Source organism: Quercus suber, unplaced genomic scaffold, assembly GCF_002906115.3.
Source record: "Quercus suber isolate HL8 unplaced genomic scaffold, Cork oak 2.0 scaffold_214, whole genome shotgun sequence".
NCBI lineage: Eukaryota > Viridiplantae > Streptophyta > Magnoliopsida > Fagales > Fagaceae > Quercus > Quercus suber.
Window position 1 is genome coordinate 849,330 of NW_027069672.1, and position 14,342 is coordinate 863,671.

Sequence of the window (14,342 nt, forward strand, 5' to 3'; positions counted from 1 at the left end):
AGGGCGCCCCCCCCCCCCCCCCCCCCCCCCCCCCAAAAAAAAAAAAAAACTATTAACCAAAAACAGTAACTCAGAGAGCAGAATAGAAGCATGACTTACTCATGAAAAAGAATTTTCCCAAATCTAGCAACCAACTTTGGCTTGACATCTTCCAAGTCCAAGGTTTCATTCTTGACATTCTCCAAGGAAGAAAGCAAGTCTGACACAACATTTTCTGCTATATACACCCATGGACTCTCACTTGCTCAACTAACCAAAACCAACAATCCCATTATTAATAATTAGTTACAAAAAAAATCTGAGCAGAAAAATAGTAACATTTACCTGGATGATTGTTGTTGTTGAACAAAACTAGTGGACTTGTTCCTGCTGTTCTTTCAAAAAGCTGAAAGGGAACTGAGTCAACATGTACAGAAGATGGAAACTGGTGATTGTGATCCAAACCAACAGGAAACCATGTGGAAATAGCCTGCTCTGCATACTTATAAACGATCTTTCCACTTCTTTGTGAAAAGGGTTTGGGTGGCAACCTCCTCAAATTAAGGTTCCTCCTGAATTGAGGAACAAGCGATTGTGGGATTGGTGAGGGTCTATTATGCCTATCACTACTACCAGCAGCTTCGTATAAGTGACGCTTGTGTGGAGGAATGTAAGCCATCAATACCTATGAACTTCTACTACTGCTACTACAAACAAATGATCACTTCAATATTAGTACAATACATGCTTCTCTTATATACGATCAAGACCGATATAAGCCATAAGATAAACTTGTTTGTTAAGTTCAAACTTTTTTTTTTTCCTGAAACTGAAGTAAGCCATGGAATTCAACTTATTTCTTAAGTTCCCAAATTTTTTGTTTACTAACCTTTTGTCCAAAAAAAAATTTTAAAAAAAAAAAAATCGTTTTTTTTATGATCATTCATGGGCGTTACTTTTTGTTTTATGTCCCGAATTTAGCCAATCCGAGATTGGCTTGCAGTTTAAGTATAAAGTTCATACTTCACAGAGATGAAAAAGTACATAAGCTTCTCCGTTAAGAGATCATTCAGAGAGCAGTGAGAAAGTGAGTGAATATAATAACCAAAGTTTATTTTTGCATCTTGAGCTAGGTAATCAACAAGTCTCTCTTTAGATGTCACTGCAGCAATGTGTGTTGTTATCTACCGTGTTGGATTAGCAAATAGAGGCAGTTTTGGTGTTTTTTGCTATACAAGGTAAATTTTGCTTTACCCACTGTAAATTTTCCACAATACTATGTTGTTGTTTTCTCCCCTTAAAAATTATACTTCTCACTCACTCTAATTTTCATTAAGCATACAAACTCCACAAACTGAAACGCACGCACACTGGTCTCTGTCCCCACACTTGACTTTCCAATCCCGTACTATGGGCCCATACACGCATATTGTTCATCTCTTTTTCTCTTTCTAATAAAAAAAAAAAACTTTTTTTTTATAATATAACCAGATTTCTATTGGTCCGTTTGGATTGAACTTATTGTTGCTGAAACTGAAAACTAAAAACATTGTAACAAAATAAATTTTAAATGTGTAAATAGTACCGTGTGACTCATTTTTAATATTTTTTATTGTGTGAACAGTGCATGAACAGTAATAAACAGTAATTTTTGTCTCTCGCACAATGATTTTACTGTTCACAAAAAAAAAAAAGAAAAAAAAAAGAGGAAACGCTGAATGATACAAAACGTGGACGCCAAATCCAAACTGGGTCTATATATAAAAATAAAAAATAAATACCCGTCATGGAGAATTTCTCTACACTCTATGCTCCCTCTTCACCAATTGCAAGAAGCCCAAAAGAAGAATCCCATACTGGTTCTTCTTTCTTTTCCTTTCCTTCAAATTCTAACCAACCAAATAGACTGCAAAATTCTAAATCAAATGTGCAATTTTCAATTCCAACATAAACCCACTGCTGCTGCGGGCTTCTTCTTCTTCTACTGCGAGCTGCTGCTTCTTTTGCCGTGGCTTCTTCTTCTCTCATTTTTTGTGTGTGTGTAATATATCTCTTTCTTCTTGTCTTTTGGGTGAAAGAAGACAAACTGTCCTTAGGTGAAGAAGAGATAAGATGGTGAGTGGAGGAAAAGGAAAGTGCTTGACGGGAATAGGGAAGAAACGGTGGATGAGAAAAAAGTGAAGAAAAAAATTTTTAAATAAAAATAAAAGGTAGTTTGAGCGGGATACATGTGCATCATGCAAGGAAAATTACTAAATAAAAATTGCAATCGTGTTAAAATACAACAAGTTTTGGCAAAATTTTCAAAACAGTTGACAATTGAGTTGTTTTTTGTATGTCAAAATAAAATAAAATAAAATAAAAAATATTATACTAAGATTGATTACAACTAAAAAGAATATTGAGAAAATATTATGACATTTAATTGTATTTTTAAACTTTTTAAATTAGCGTGCTATTTTTCTTTAGAAAAAAAATAGTGCTATTGACACAATATTTTAATAATAATTTCATAATTAAATTTAAACAGTAAATTATTATTAGTTCTCACTAGGACTTACTAGTGAGATTATTATTATTTTATCTACTATTAACAACAAGTCATATAAATTTTATTATAAAATTTTTGTGAAAATATTGTGTCTGTAACTTGACACCATGATTGATTTGCTTATAGCTCTGACAACTTGAAAATTTTGTACTGTATACTTGAAGAAAGAAATGAAGAAGGTAATGTAGAAAAAAATTGTGCAGATAAGAAGGATATTATGGAAAAGAGATCCACCTCTACATATAGTAGACAAATTGCACATGTACAAATCTCATTTAGAATTGATTTACTTGATCTATAATTGCAAATGAATGTTTTATTATTAAAAATTACACATGAATGTAATAGGGAATCCGTTTCTATTTGGGTGTTGAGTTTGTGTGCCCTTTCAAACCCGTAGAACGTAAAATGCCAGTGGCCAGAGAGAGAGGCAGACCTTGTGGGTGCCGGAGAATTATAGCTTACCATGTGGTAGCACCCATTTCCATTCAAACTCAAACCACATTACACAAACACACACAATCTCATTGCAGAAAAGTCCAATAATCATTCAAGAAGTGAGCAACTAGCACAAATAAGTAACACAAATAAGAATTCAGGGTATTTGAACCCATTTTTTGAAACTCCATGAACAGTAATCAAGAAATCCAATGACTTANTATCATGATATCATAAAAATATTATGATAACTCCATAGACAATTAAAAGAAATACACTGATTTTTTCAAAGAAAAAAAAAAAAAAACCCTTCCCTTATTATTATTATTATTATTATAAATAATGAGAAACTCCCTTAAATATGGTCAAATGAAATGAAGACATACTGAATTGGGAAAATACAAAAAACCTCAATTATACAAACTATGTTTGTCACGATTACAGGATTCTTACTATAACTATCCAATTTAGACTACACAAAGGACAATTAACTATCCAATTTGGAAAATAGATTAATCTCAAATTATAATTAATGCAAATTATTGACTTTTACCCCATCACACTCTTAGGTTTTTTTGTGATTGGAAAATATATTAATCTCAAATTATAATTTATGCAAATTATTGACTTTATTGCTAAGCATAAGAATGCCAAAGGTTAACACAAACAAAGAAAAATATGAGAACAGGATTCACTCACTCATATGCATTATTTTATACAACTACTTAAGTCAATAGAAATTTTTTTCCTATCACGGGTTCAAGTATCAATTCCATATTTGTGCCCTTGCTGTAACACGAAGTTTGCTAAACAATAGGATGCTTAAAAAAAGATGAATACAATAGTATAAACCACAAAAATAGACCAAAATTACAATTGTAAGTAAAAGTAATGTGGAATTTGAAGATCTATTAAAACCTTTCACCACATATTTGGTTGATTCATATGTAATTTGGATTGTGGACCCGTAATCTTGACATTGAAACCTACAGGAGGCTTATTTTCCCTTTAGCATCACATCTATACTCTTTGAGACCTCAAATACTTCCAAGTTCTTTACAGTTCCCACATTAATCCTAGCATCAAAACTCAAAATGAACAACTAAGGTAATCACCATAAATTCGTCTAATTTGGCAATAAAATCCCAAAAGTTAATTACACACCAAATACAATGATTTCTACAAATTAGAACCATTTGAGCCAAAAATAAAAACTAAAAATCATTCACATATGGAGGCAAAGAAATCAGGAATGAAACAAAATTCCACCCAAGCAGAGTGCAATATATTAAGGGAAGAAGAGACAAACCAACGTATAAGAACAAAGCTTGCAAGAGCATGTTAAAAAAGGACTGAAATTCCCAAAGAACCAATAAAGAAGACCATGAACCTTAAATAAGTCTTTTCATTTTTTTTTTATAAACCCTTAAATAAGCCTTTATCCCAATACTTAAGTCAAAGTTGCAACTTTTACAAACCACTTGCTACAAAGTGCCGATACTCACAACTTTCATCAAACACTTGCTGCCCACCAAAATGATACCCAAGTGAAGGCCTTGGCACATTAACTTTAAGCTCTTTGAGAATACAAAAAATACACATAATCCATATTAACCATTGATTGCAGAAAAGAATGACACTCTTCCACCTAGTTTGAAAGGTGTACAATGACCAAATTTGAAAAGAAAAGAAATGAACACATTAAAACCATATAAACTTATACCTAAGTAGGGAATATAAACACAATCACATTGGTGAAAATTCTACACTTGACCTTATAACCGCCGAAGGAGAAGCATAATAGGATAAAGAGGCTGAATTTTATTTCTCTTGCGTCCTTACTGTGTGCTCTGCTATTGCCTCCACGACTTGACAATGTTCTACCACAGAAACACTAACTTGATCTATCATTTCACAACACAAAATCTGTTCACTCTAGAGAAAAATGGATGGTGTAATAAGACGTTAGCTTCACCCAAAAAAAAAAGGGAAAATATAAAAAATTGTGGGTGTATATTTGCAGGGAAAGAACCATTCCTATGATGCAAATGGTATGTATACATTATTAACAAAGCTGTGTGAAACCCAATCGTAACAAACAAAATTCAACAGAAACGAACTACAAAGATTAAAAAGAGAGAAAGAATAATAGTAATTTTTCTTTTTTCTTTTTTTTGACCAAGCAGTTGCTCGCCATCTTCCCTTGCAGTTCTTATTCTTCAATATCTACCCAAACATTACAGAGAGAGAGAGAAAGGGTGGAGCAAAGTCTTTTTGGAGGTTTTCTCTTTTGGGGCAGTCTGTGTGAAGATAGGATACATGGAAAAGGTGGGTAAGGTGATTCTAAGCAACTTGCCTTAGAGAATGCTACGATTTTGTTGGGCATGTTTTTAGTGGGAGTTATACATGTATTTTTACTTGACTATCCTTTAGTTTTGTTTCTACTTAACCTTAGGAGTGTTAGGGGTATTTTGGAACCAGAAAAAAATCTAGTCCAAATAAGAGAAGTCCCTTAAATAGTAGTATAGATAAAATCTAACCCCAAATCTAGCTTAAAAACAATTCAACCAAAATACCCAAACTTGAACCTAAATTGATAATAGCATTACATTAAAAATATATTCAACGACAGAAGAAACAGTATCCAACTAAAATATAGATGTTACTGGTGTCAAGTAGTAAAATGCCTAAAAAAACAATTAATAACAGGATATATAATATAATTTAATGCAACAATTCAGCCAATAGCAAAACACAGTGCCATTCTTAGAATAAATAATGAACATAAAGCTAATGCACATGATTCAAGTTTCTACAATGGCCATGATTTCAACGCTAAAATGAAGTTATGGCCAAAAGCAAATATCAAAACAACTTGTAATTTTATTTTAAACCAAATGTCCATTGCAACTACTAAATTCTAATGGAGATGAGTAAATAAAAAACATTAATTCCAAATATGTAAACAAAACCAATTCTAACCCAAATGCAAACCAAAATATAACCCACAAACCTTTAAAAAAAACCCAACCAAAATAGCCATAAAACAATTAAAACACACAGTTTAAATACCGTTTTACCAAAGGGTCTACCATTTGGTTTTAAACTAAAACACAAAAATAACATGAACAACAAAAAATCAGATCAAAGGGCAAGGGAAAAACGAAAAAAGGAAATTTTATCTAGAACAAATCTTATCTTTCTTTTTTTTTTTTTTTTTTTTTTTTTTTTTTTTTTTTTTTTTTTTTTTTTTTTTTTTNTTTTTTTTTTGGTTAAAATAGACCTTAAAAGTATAAGAGGCTTAAGAAAACTGACTGCATGGAGGAATAGAGGATAGAAAGCAACTAAAGCAGCTAGGTTACTCAGCCAAGGGGAAGAAGACTCAGTTAGGAGAGGAGAAGAAGGGGGTGAACCAGAGACTTAAAGGTGCCAAAGTGGGGGTTTTTCCGGTGGGCAAGTCTGATAAGATGGAGGTGGTGGGAGGGGACAGGAAGGAGCTGAGCATTAATGAGGAGACAGAGGTAGGGGTAAAAAATCAGGTAGACTCTAGGTTACGTTGCCCAATTTTCAGTTTGAATTCAAAAGATTATATAAAAGGGAAGAAGAGTGCTGTTAGGAGATCTTGCTGGTCAGGAAGAAGTCTTATTGTGGAGGTTGAAGTGACAGGGAGCAGACGAGTCTTCTTGGATAGAAGGAAAGGGGGAGATACGAAGTGCAAAGTGGTGTCACGGGCAGTGGACAAGGACTGCAATATAGAAGCACCAAGGGCCCTAAAATGGGTTGCACGAGGAAGTAAAAAGGCTGGAGATAATAAAAAGGCTGGAGAAAAACCTGGGTTGGGCCTAGACACAAGCCCATTGCTGACCGATACACTTAAGGGTCATTTTTTATAAGTTTTCTCGGGCCCAAGCTTTTTTGAAGTGGGCGAGAGTTCTCTGACTGGTGAAGAGAACTCAGCCCAGGCTCCGACGATAGAGACGTACCCCAAGTCTCCTCCCCAACACTTCAATACTGAGCTAGAAGGGTCGGACCGGTGTGCCAAGCCTCCGATGGGGGCCGACGGCTCTTTCTTTGCCGGAACCAGCTCCGATGAGCCCATGTTGCCACCGGGTAAGTCCGATACGGTGATTTCGCGGTCATCGGTTGAGCTTTTCCTTTCTGGTTTCTTTTGGCGCTTATCGAGGGCTGGGCTTGTGGTTATGGGTGTTAATAATGGGGTTGAAGGGGGCTGGGACAGCAGTGCCAACCTCAGGCCGTTAGAGGCCTTGGATTATGATCAGCCCAGCGTAGCGGTGATACCCATGAAGGCAGAGTGTGATGTCCCTGGGGTGAGTACTTTGGTGGTGGGAGAATTGAACATTCGGATTTGGGTTTGGGTGGAGAGGATAGCTTACCTCTAATGTCTATCACTCCCTCTAGGTTGCCTTTGTCAATTGATTTGTTTTGTGGCAATGAGGCTTTGGAGTGTATGAATACGGTGGATATTTCTAGTTGGGTGAAGAACAGACTTCCTGGATTTAGTAAACTGGTTGGGCTGCCTCTGAGTCGCCATGAGAAGTTATGTATTGCTTTGTTACAAAAGATTGAGAAAGAGATAGAGGATGCCAAAGTGTTGAACAGGAAAGATACAGTTTCTAGAAAAGCTGTCATTAATAGGGATAAAGGGAAGAGAGAGCTGAGGAATTTGCAATCTTTGGTTAACTATGATGGTAGGTAGTGTTGGCGGCTGAGTTATTATTACAGTTGGGTTCTTCTTGTCATTATGAATTTAAAAATTCTTTCTTGGAATGTTAGGGGTCTGAATGACTGTCGAAAACGTTTGATTGTGAAAAATTTATTGCGTGAATGGAAGTGTGATGTAATTTGTCTTCAGGAGACTAAGCTTACTGGCTTGGACAGACACATGGTTGGCAGCTTGTGGAGTTGTCCTTATGTGGATTGGGTGGCTTTAGATGCTGTCCAGACGGCGGGCGGGGTTTTGATGATGTGGGATAGGAGGGTTTTAGAGAGGTTGGAGTTCATGGTGGGTTCCTTTTCTGTGTCTGTTCGGTGGAAAGGGGTGGGGGATGGCTTTAGCTGGGCGTGTTCTGGGGTTTATGGTCCAACTAACAACAATGCGAGGGGGCTAATGTGGGACGAGTTGGTTGGTGTTCAGCAATGTTGGAACGTCCCATGGTGCTGCATTGGGGACTTTAATATTGTCCATTTTTCGAGTGAACGTTCGGGTAATTCCCGTCTCACCCTGGCTATGGAACTTTTTCCGGAGTTTAACGAGGACCTTAATTTGATTGATTTGCCTTTGGAGGGAGGGAGTTATACCTAGTCTAGCGGCTCAGATCAGCCTTCGATGTCTAGGATAGACAGAGTTTTGGTGTCTCATGATTGGGAGGAGCAATATCCGGATGTGGTCCAACGGATATTACCTTGCCCTGTTTCAAACCATTTCCCTATTCTAGTGGAGGTAGGGGGAATGGCGAGGGGGAAAAGTCCGTTTAGGTTTGAGAATATGTGGTTAAAGACGGATGGGTTCACTGATAGAGTTCATTTTGGGTGAAATCGACATTCTTTCTATGGTACTCCCAGTTTTGTGTTTGCCAAAAAATTGAAGGCTCTGAAGGAAGATATCATTCAATGGAACCGTTCGGAGTTTGGTCACGTCAGGCGCAAAAAGTCTCAATTTCTTGAGGCTTTGAAATTGCTAGATGCCAAGGAAGGGGAGTTTGGCCTCTCTACTACAGAGACATGTGAGAGAGTTGTGGTGAGATCTGAAATAGAGAAACTTCTCTCGTTGGAAGAAATCTCTTGGAGACAGAAATCAAGAATGTTATGGATTAAGGAAGGAGACAATAATACCAAATTCTTCCATAAGGTGGCTAACTCTCGTAGAAGGTTTAACCATCTAAGTATTTTGGAGGTGGATGGGGTGATTTATGAGGAGGAGTCCGAGGTGGCGGCCCAGGTGGTTCAATTTTACAAAAATTTGTATCAGGAAACTGAGGAGTGGAGGCCTTTTGCAGAAGGTTTGGAGTTTGATCAGATAGACGGATCGGAGAGGGGCTGGCTCGAAAGGAGGTTTGAGAAGGAGGAGATTCTTCTAGCTGTCAATGAGTTGGCTAGAGATAAAGCTCCAGGTCCAGACGGTTTCTCTATGGCCTTTTTTCACCAATATTGGAGAGTGGTGGAAAGAGATATTCTAGCAGTTTTTGAGGAGTTCTTTCTCCACAGTAAGTTTGAGAAATTTTTGAACGCTACTTTCATAGCATTAATTCCTAAGAAGAATGATGCTTCCAATATTCAAGATTTTCGGCCTATTAGCTTGGTGGGGAGCTTATACAAGATCTTGTCTAAGGTTTTGGCAAATCGTTTGAAGCTGGTTTTAGATCAACTTATCTTTGAGTCTCAGAATAGTTTTGTGGGAGGTAGACAGATTCTTGACTCAGTCCTTATTGCCAATGTGTGTCTTGACAGTCGTGTGAAGAGTAAGGATCCGGGGGTTATTTGTAAGCTTGACATTGAGAAAGCCTATGATCACGTGAATTGGGAGGCTCTTTTAGATCTTTTGAAGAGAATGGGCTTTGGGGAGAAGTGGTGTAGATGGATTCGTACTTGTATTTCAACTGTCCAGTTCTTTATTTTGGTTAATGGGACCCCAGCTAACTTTTTTAAGAGCACGAGGGGTCTGAGACAAGGGGACCCGTTATCCCCTATGCTGTTTTTGATTATAATGGAGGTTTTAAGTAGGATGTTGAAAAGAGTTGAAGGTGCTAGCTTGATCAGGGGTTTTAAGGCTGATGATAGACGGGGGGAAGGGGAATGTATCTCGCATCTTTTGTTTGCGGATGATACTATTCTGTTTTGTGATGCTGAAGTGGAGCAGATCCTTCATGTTCGAATGCTTCTCCTCTGTTTTCAGGCTGTGACAGGTTTGAAGGTTAATGTCTTGAAGAGCGAGATGGTTCCAATAGGGGAGGTAAACAATTTGCATGCATTGGCAGAGATTCTGGGTTGTAGGATTGGGGCTTTGCCTATGACATCGCTTGGTATGCCGTTGGGGGCTTCCCACAAGTCCTCCTCTATTTGGAATCCTATCTTGGAGAAAATTAAGCGAAAGTTGGCTGGGTGGAAGAAGCTGTACTTGTCTAAAGGTGGAAGACTGACGTTGCTTAAGAGTACGTTAGCTAACCTTCCTACTTATTATTTATCTCTTTTTATCATCCCTTCGCATGTGGCTAATAAGATTGAGAAGATCCAAAGAGACTTCTTGTGGGGGGATTCCAAGGCTCATTTGGTGGGGTGGGATAAGGTGTGTGCTCCTAAGGCGAATGGTGGATTGGGAGTAAGGAAAATTACTACTTTCAACAAAGTCTTATTAGGAAAATGGTTATGGCGGTTTGGGGTGGAGGAGACTCGTCTTTGGAGGAGGGTTGTAGCTTTGAAGTTTGGGGAAGAGAAGGGGAGTTGGTCTTCCAAGTTGGGTAGGGGTGTCCACGGGTGTGGTTTATGGGGAAGCATCCGAAAAGGCTAGGAGGTGTTTTGTAAATGCATTTACTTTGAGGTAGGGATGGGAGATAGAGTGAAATTCTGGACGGATCGGTGGTGTGGGGAGCTACCACTCCATCTATCCTTGCCGGTAGTGTATGAGATTGCTTATAATAGAGAGGCATTTGAGGCCTCGTCTCTCGAAAGGTTGGGGACTGAGGCTCGGATAAGTTGGAATGTTCGTTTACTTAGGGAACCAAATGATTGGGAGTCGGGAGAGGTGGAGGATTTCCTTCGTACCTTAGGCTCAAATTTACCTCATTCTGAGCATGGAGACCGTATGAGGTGGAAGTTGTCAAAGAAGGGGAATTTTGACATTCGCTCTTTCTATAATAAGCTTCGTTGTCCCTCATCTATTATCTTTCCTTGGAAAGGTGTTTGGAAGGTTAAGGTTCCTCCGCGCGTCTCTTTCTTTGTATGGAATGCAACTTGGGAGAAGATTCTTACTTGGGATAATCTGTGGGTAGAGGCTTTGATTTTGTTGACTAGTGCATTTTGTGTCGTTGTAGTGGGGAAACGGTAAATCATTTGCTACTCCATTGCGACAAAGCTGATCAGCTGTGGAGCTTAGTTTTCAGATCTTTTGGGATCAATTGGGTATTGCCAAGTTCGGTTGTTGATACGCTTTTTGGTTGGTGGAATTGGTTGGGAAAGCACTCTTCTAGTATTTGGAATTTAGTTCCTCTGTGCCTAATGTGGTGTATTTGGAGGGAGCGAAACTGGCATACTTTTGAGGACTTGGACAAATCCGATGACCAGTTGCTCGCTTTTTTTAGTGGCTCCCTTTTTGATTGGTCTAGGGCCTGGGGACTCAACAATGTTTAAATAAAATAACATTATATTTTTAGATTTCGAAATCCCATAATTTCAATCCCAAACAAAACCTAAAAATTAAAGTGAAATGATTTAGTTTAAAGAATTAGAAGGATTTCATTTTGTGGAGGTTTTCCCGAAATTAAACAAATAGAGAGGCAAAGGGAAGAGAATATTAGGAAAAGAAATTGGTACCTTTGCTTTGATGAATTTAGATACTCTAGATTGAACAAAGATAAGATTCCACTTCATCTCTGCAGAGAAAGAAATTGAATGATTTAAATCCGAAAGAGAAAAATTCTTTCAAACCCATTACCGAAAATATTTAACAATAATAGTGACATATCAGAATTTCAATTGCCTCAACCTTAATTTCTAGAACCAAACCCAACTATAATTGTAAAAGTTTGAAACATACCGCAAATTAGAAAGAAAAAAAGTCAGAGAATGGATAGGAAGCTTGTCGGAGGCGTTGTTAATAGGCAGAGGGACTCATCTTCCGTCCTTTGCATTTTTTCTTCCTGGAACGAAGGGTTTTTGAGAAGAAGAGAGACCCTTGATAGAACGCTTGTTTTTTTTTACTGCAAACTATGGATATACATCAATCGAAGTTTCAGTCTTTCAAACAACAAAAACAGTATTTGAAAAGGAAAGGAGTATGCTAACCTTCGGTACCAAAAAACAGAGACCATACCGATGGAGGCTACGGTGATCTGATGGTGGAAAAGGCCTGACTGTCTTTCCAGATTTTTCTCTCTCCACCGTCAATGACAAATTAAATCTCTCTCTGCCGTTCTCTTTCTCGGTTCTCCCTTTCTGCAACGTATGTCTCTCTAAACCATATTTTGGGTTTTTATGTTTTTTTTTTCTCCCTTATACGGTGTAATGGGCTTTCAATCCATGTGACGATCGGTCTTTCAAACTTTTTTAATTCTATACGTGTCAGTTTTTTAGATAGGTTTTTTTCCTAATGTGGCAGCACCTCTTTAGAGTCTTCTGCTATTATATATAGTATTAGATTAGATTACATTAGATTAGATTAGATGTGAAAAGTAAAAAAAAAAAAATTAGTGTTTGGGTACCTGTAGCTTCTTTCTTGATTTCTGTGTGGTAATCATAATTTTTAGAGAGTGGATTTTTTGAAAGACTTAATAAAATTGCAAACTTTCAATTCTGTTTCTTTTTCCTTTTTCCTATAGATTATTAGTACATGAACGTTACTAAACCTTATGATCTAATATCTCCTAATAATCTCAATTACGTGTTTGATCAAGTCCCACAGCCAATCTTGCAATCCCATTATCTCTAATTGTTTTGTTAAAAATCCCATTATTCATGTCAAAGATGCATAGTTGTTATTTTTGAAAGGGTATGCTGGTTATTACGAACTTTCTCTTTCTTCTCTTTTATTTTGTTAATATAGCACTAATTAAGTTCATCCCATGTAATGTAACACGTTTAGAGAAACCAAAAAAGAAAAGTCAAGAGTCTATTTGCTGTGTACATACCTGGTTTGGCATTTGTACAAAAGGTCAAGGATTAATGCAGTTGTGTACATACTTTGAAAAGAACTAAATCCAATACAATCCTATGTGTTCACTTTTTAATTCATAATCTAGAAGTTTAGCTCTAAAGATTGAGAAATCAACTAATGATCACGATTGAAGAATTGGAACATTCGGAATCATAAACTTATTACTAAAATTCCAAACTTTCAATTCTGTTTCTATATAAACATTATAATTGATAAAGAGACATAATTGTTAATTTGAATTGGTAAATACATTATATAATTGATGTCAAAAAGAGACTTTCTATGAATGTTCTTTTCTCTTAACTGTCATTTTCAGTGGTTTTTTCTAGAAGATGTCAGGAAGGAAGAGATGACAACTTGCATATCTACTTCGTTTCACTGAAAGAATAAAAAATTTCTTGGGTGTTTCTTCTTTCGTTAATTTTTTTTTTTTTTTTTTTTTTATAAATAAATTTGATAACATCCAATCTTACTTTTGAGTTAAAAAAAGATTTGTTGACCTATAACAGTTATATATATATATATAATGCATTTTATATCAAGTAATTTGTTGCATGACTTTCCAAATGACAAATAAATGTTGTTTTCTTTATAAAAAAAAATTCATGTGAAAAATATGGATCAACCCGACCTGTCCCACAACTCGATTGGCCCGAACCCATTTTTAACCTGCTTAAAATGACTCGTTTTTTACCCACAACTCGATTGACCCGACTCGACCTGCCCATTTTGCCATGTTTAGTTTTTTCCCCCTTAAACTTATTTTGGAGATTACCTACCCCTTAATTTGTCATATTGTTAGTTGTTGGTAGAAAAGAACTATATATGAAGTGATATTCACTTGTTTAATAATGCTATATGTTGGCAGAGAAGAGTATCAGGATGGAGAAAGCAAGGCATGTATTTGAGGCCAAAGAAGAATACTTCATCCAGAACGGAGCATAATAATAAATAAAAAACAAACCAACAAAACGTGGTGATTTCCATAATTTTTAGCAGTTAGTTTGTTTCTCAAAAAAAAAAAAAAAAAAAAACAATTGTTATGGAATTAACCAAGACTAAAAATCCTAACACAATTATATTCATTCCATACGTTAAGCTAAAAACTTTCTTGCACATAATGCTGGTCTGCAACTAATTAAACTTTCTTGCATAGTTCAATCTTCAACTTTTTTCTCTTCCTTATGGTGTACAACTAATAATTTCTACAAAAAATTTCATTAGATTTAACTGAGAAAATAACAAATTGGGGTATTTGCTTATTTTCCAAACATAGAGGAAGAAATTAGTTGGTTTCATAGATAAATGAGGGAATTGAGAACTACCCCAACAAAAAGAGGGGAAAGTGTTTTTTTCCCCTTAAACTTATTTTGGAGATTACCTACCCCTTAATTTGTCATACTGTTAGTTGTTGCTAGAAAAGAACTATATATGAAGTGATATTTACTTGATTAATAATGCTATATATGGGCAGAGAAGAGTATCAGG

The 14,342-nt window shown here is 36.4% G+C and overlaps 1 long non-coding RNA gene across 5 annotated transcripts; it reads right to left on the reverse strand.

The window, feature by feature from the left end:
- Positions 1–3,770: 3,770 nt before the first annotated feature.
- On the reverse strand, positions 3,771–12,355 carry LOC111988657 (uncharacterized). 5 transcript variants are annotated; one of them, XR_010631399.1, is made up of 5 exons: positions 11,987–12,350; positions 11,739–11,908; positions 11,516–11,574; positions 4,692–4,903; positions 3,771–4,044 (listed from the first exon to the last, which is right to left on the reverse strand). It is a non-coding gene; the product is annotated as an uncharacterized LOC111988657 (long non-coding RNA). The 5 variants fall into 5 exon arrangements; XR_010631400.1 differs by having other exon boundaries at positions 3,771–4,056; XR_010631398.1 differs by lacking the exon at positions 3,771–4,044 and having other exon boundaries at positions 4,349–4,903; positions 11,739–11,901; positions 11,987–12,355.
- Positions 12,356–14,342: the final 1,987 nt, after the last annotated feature.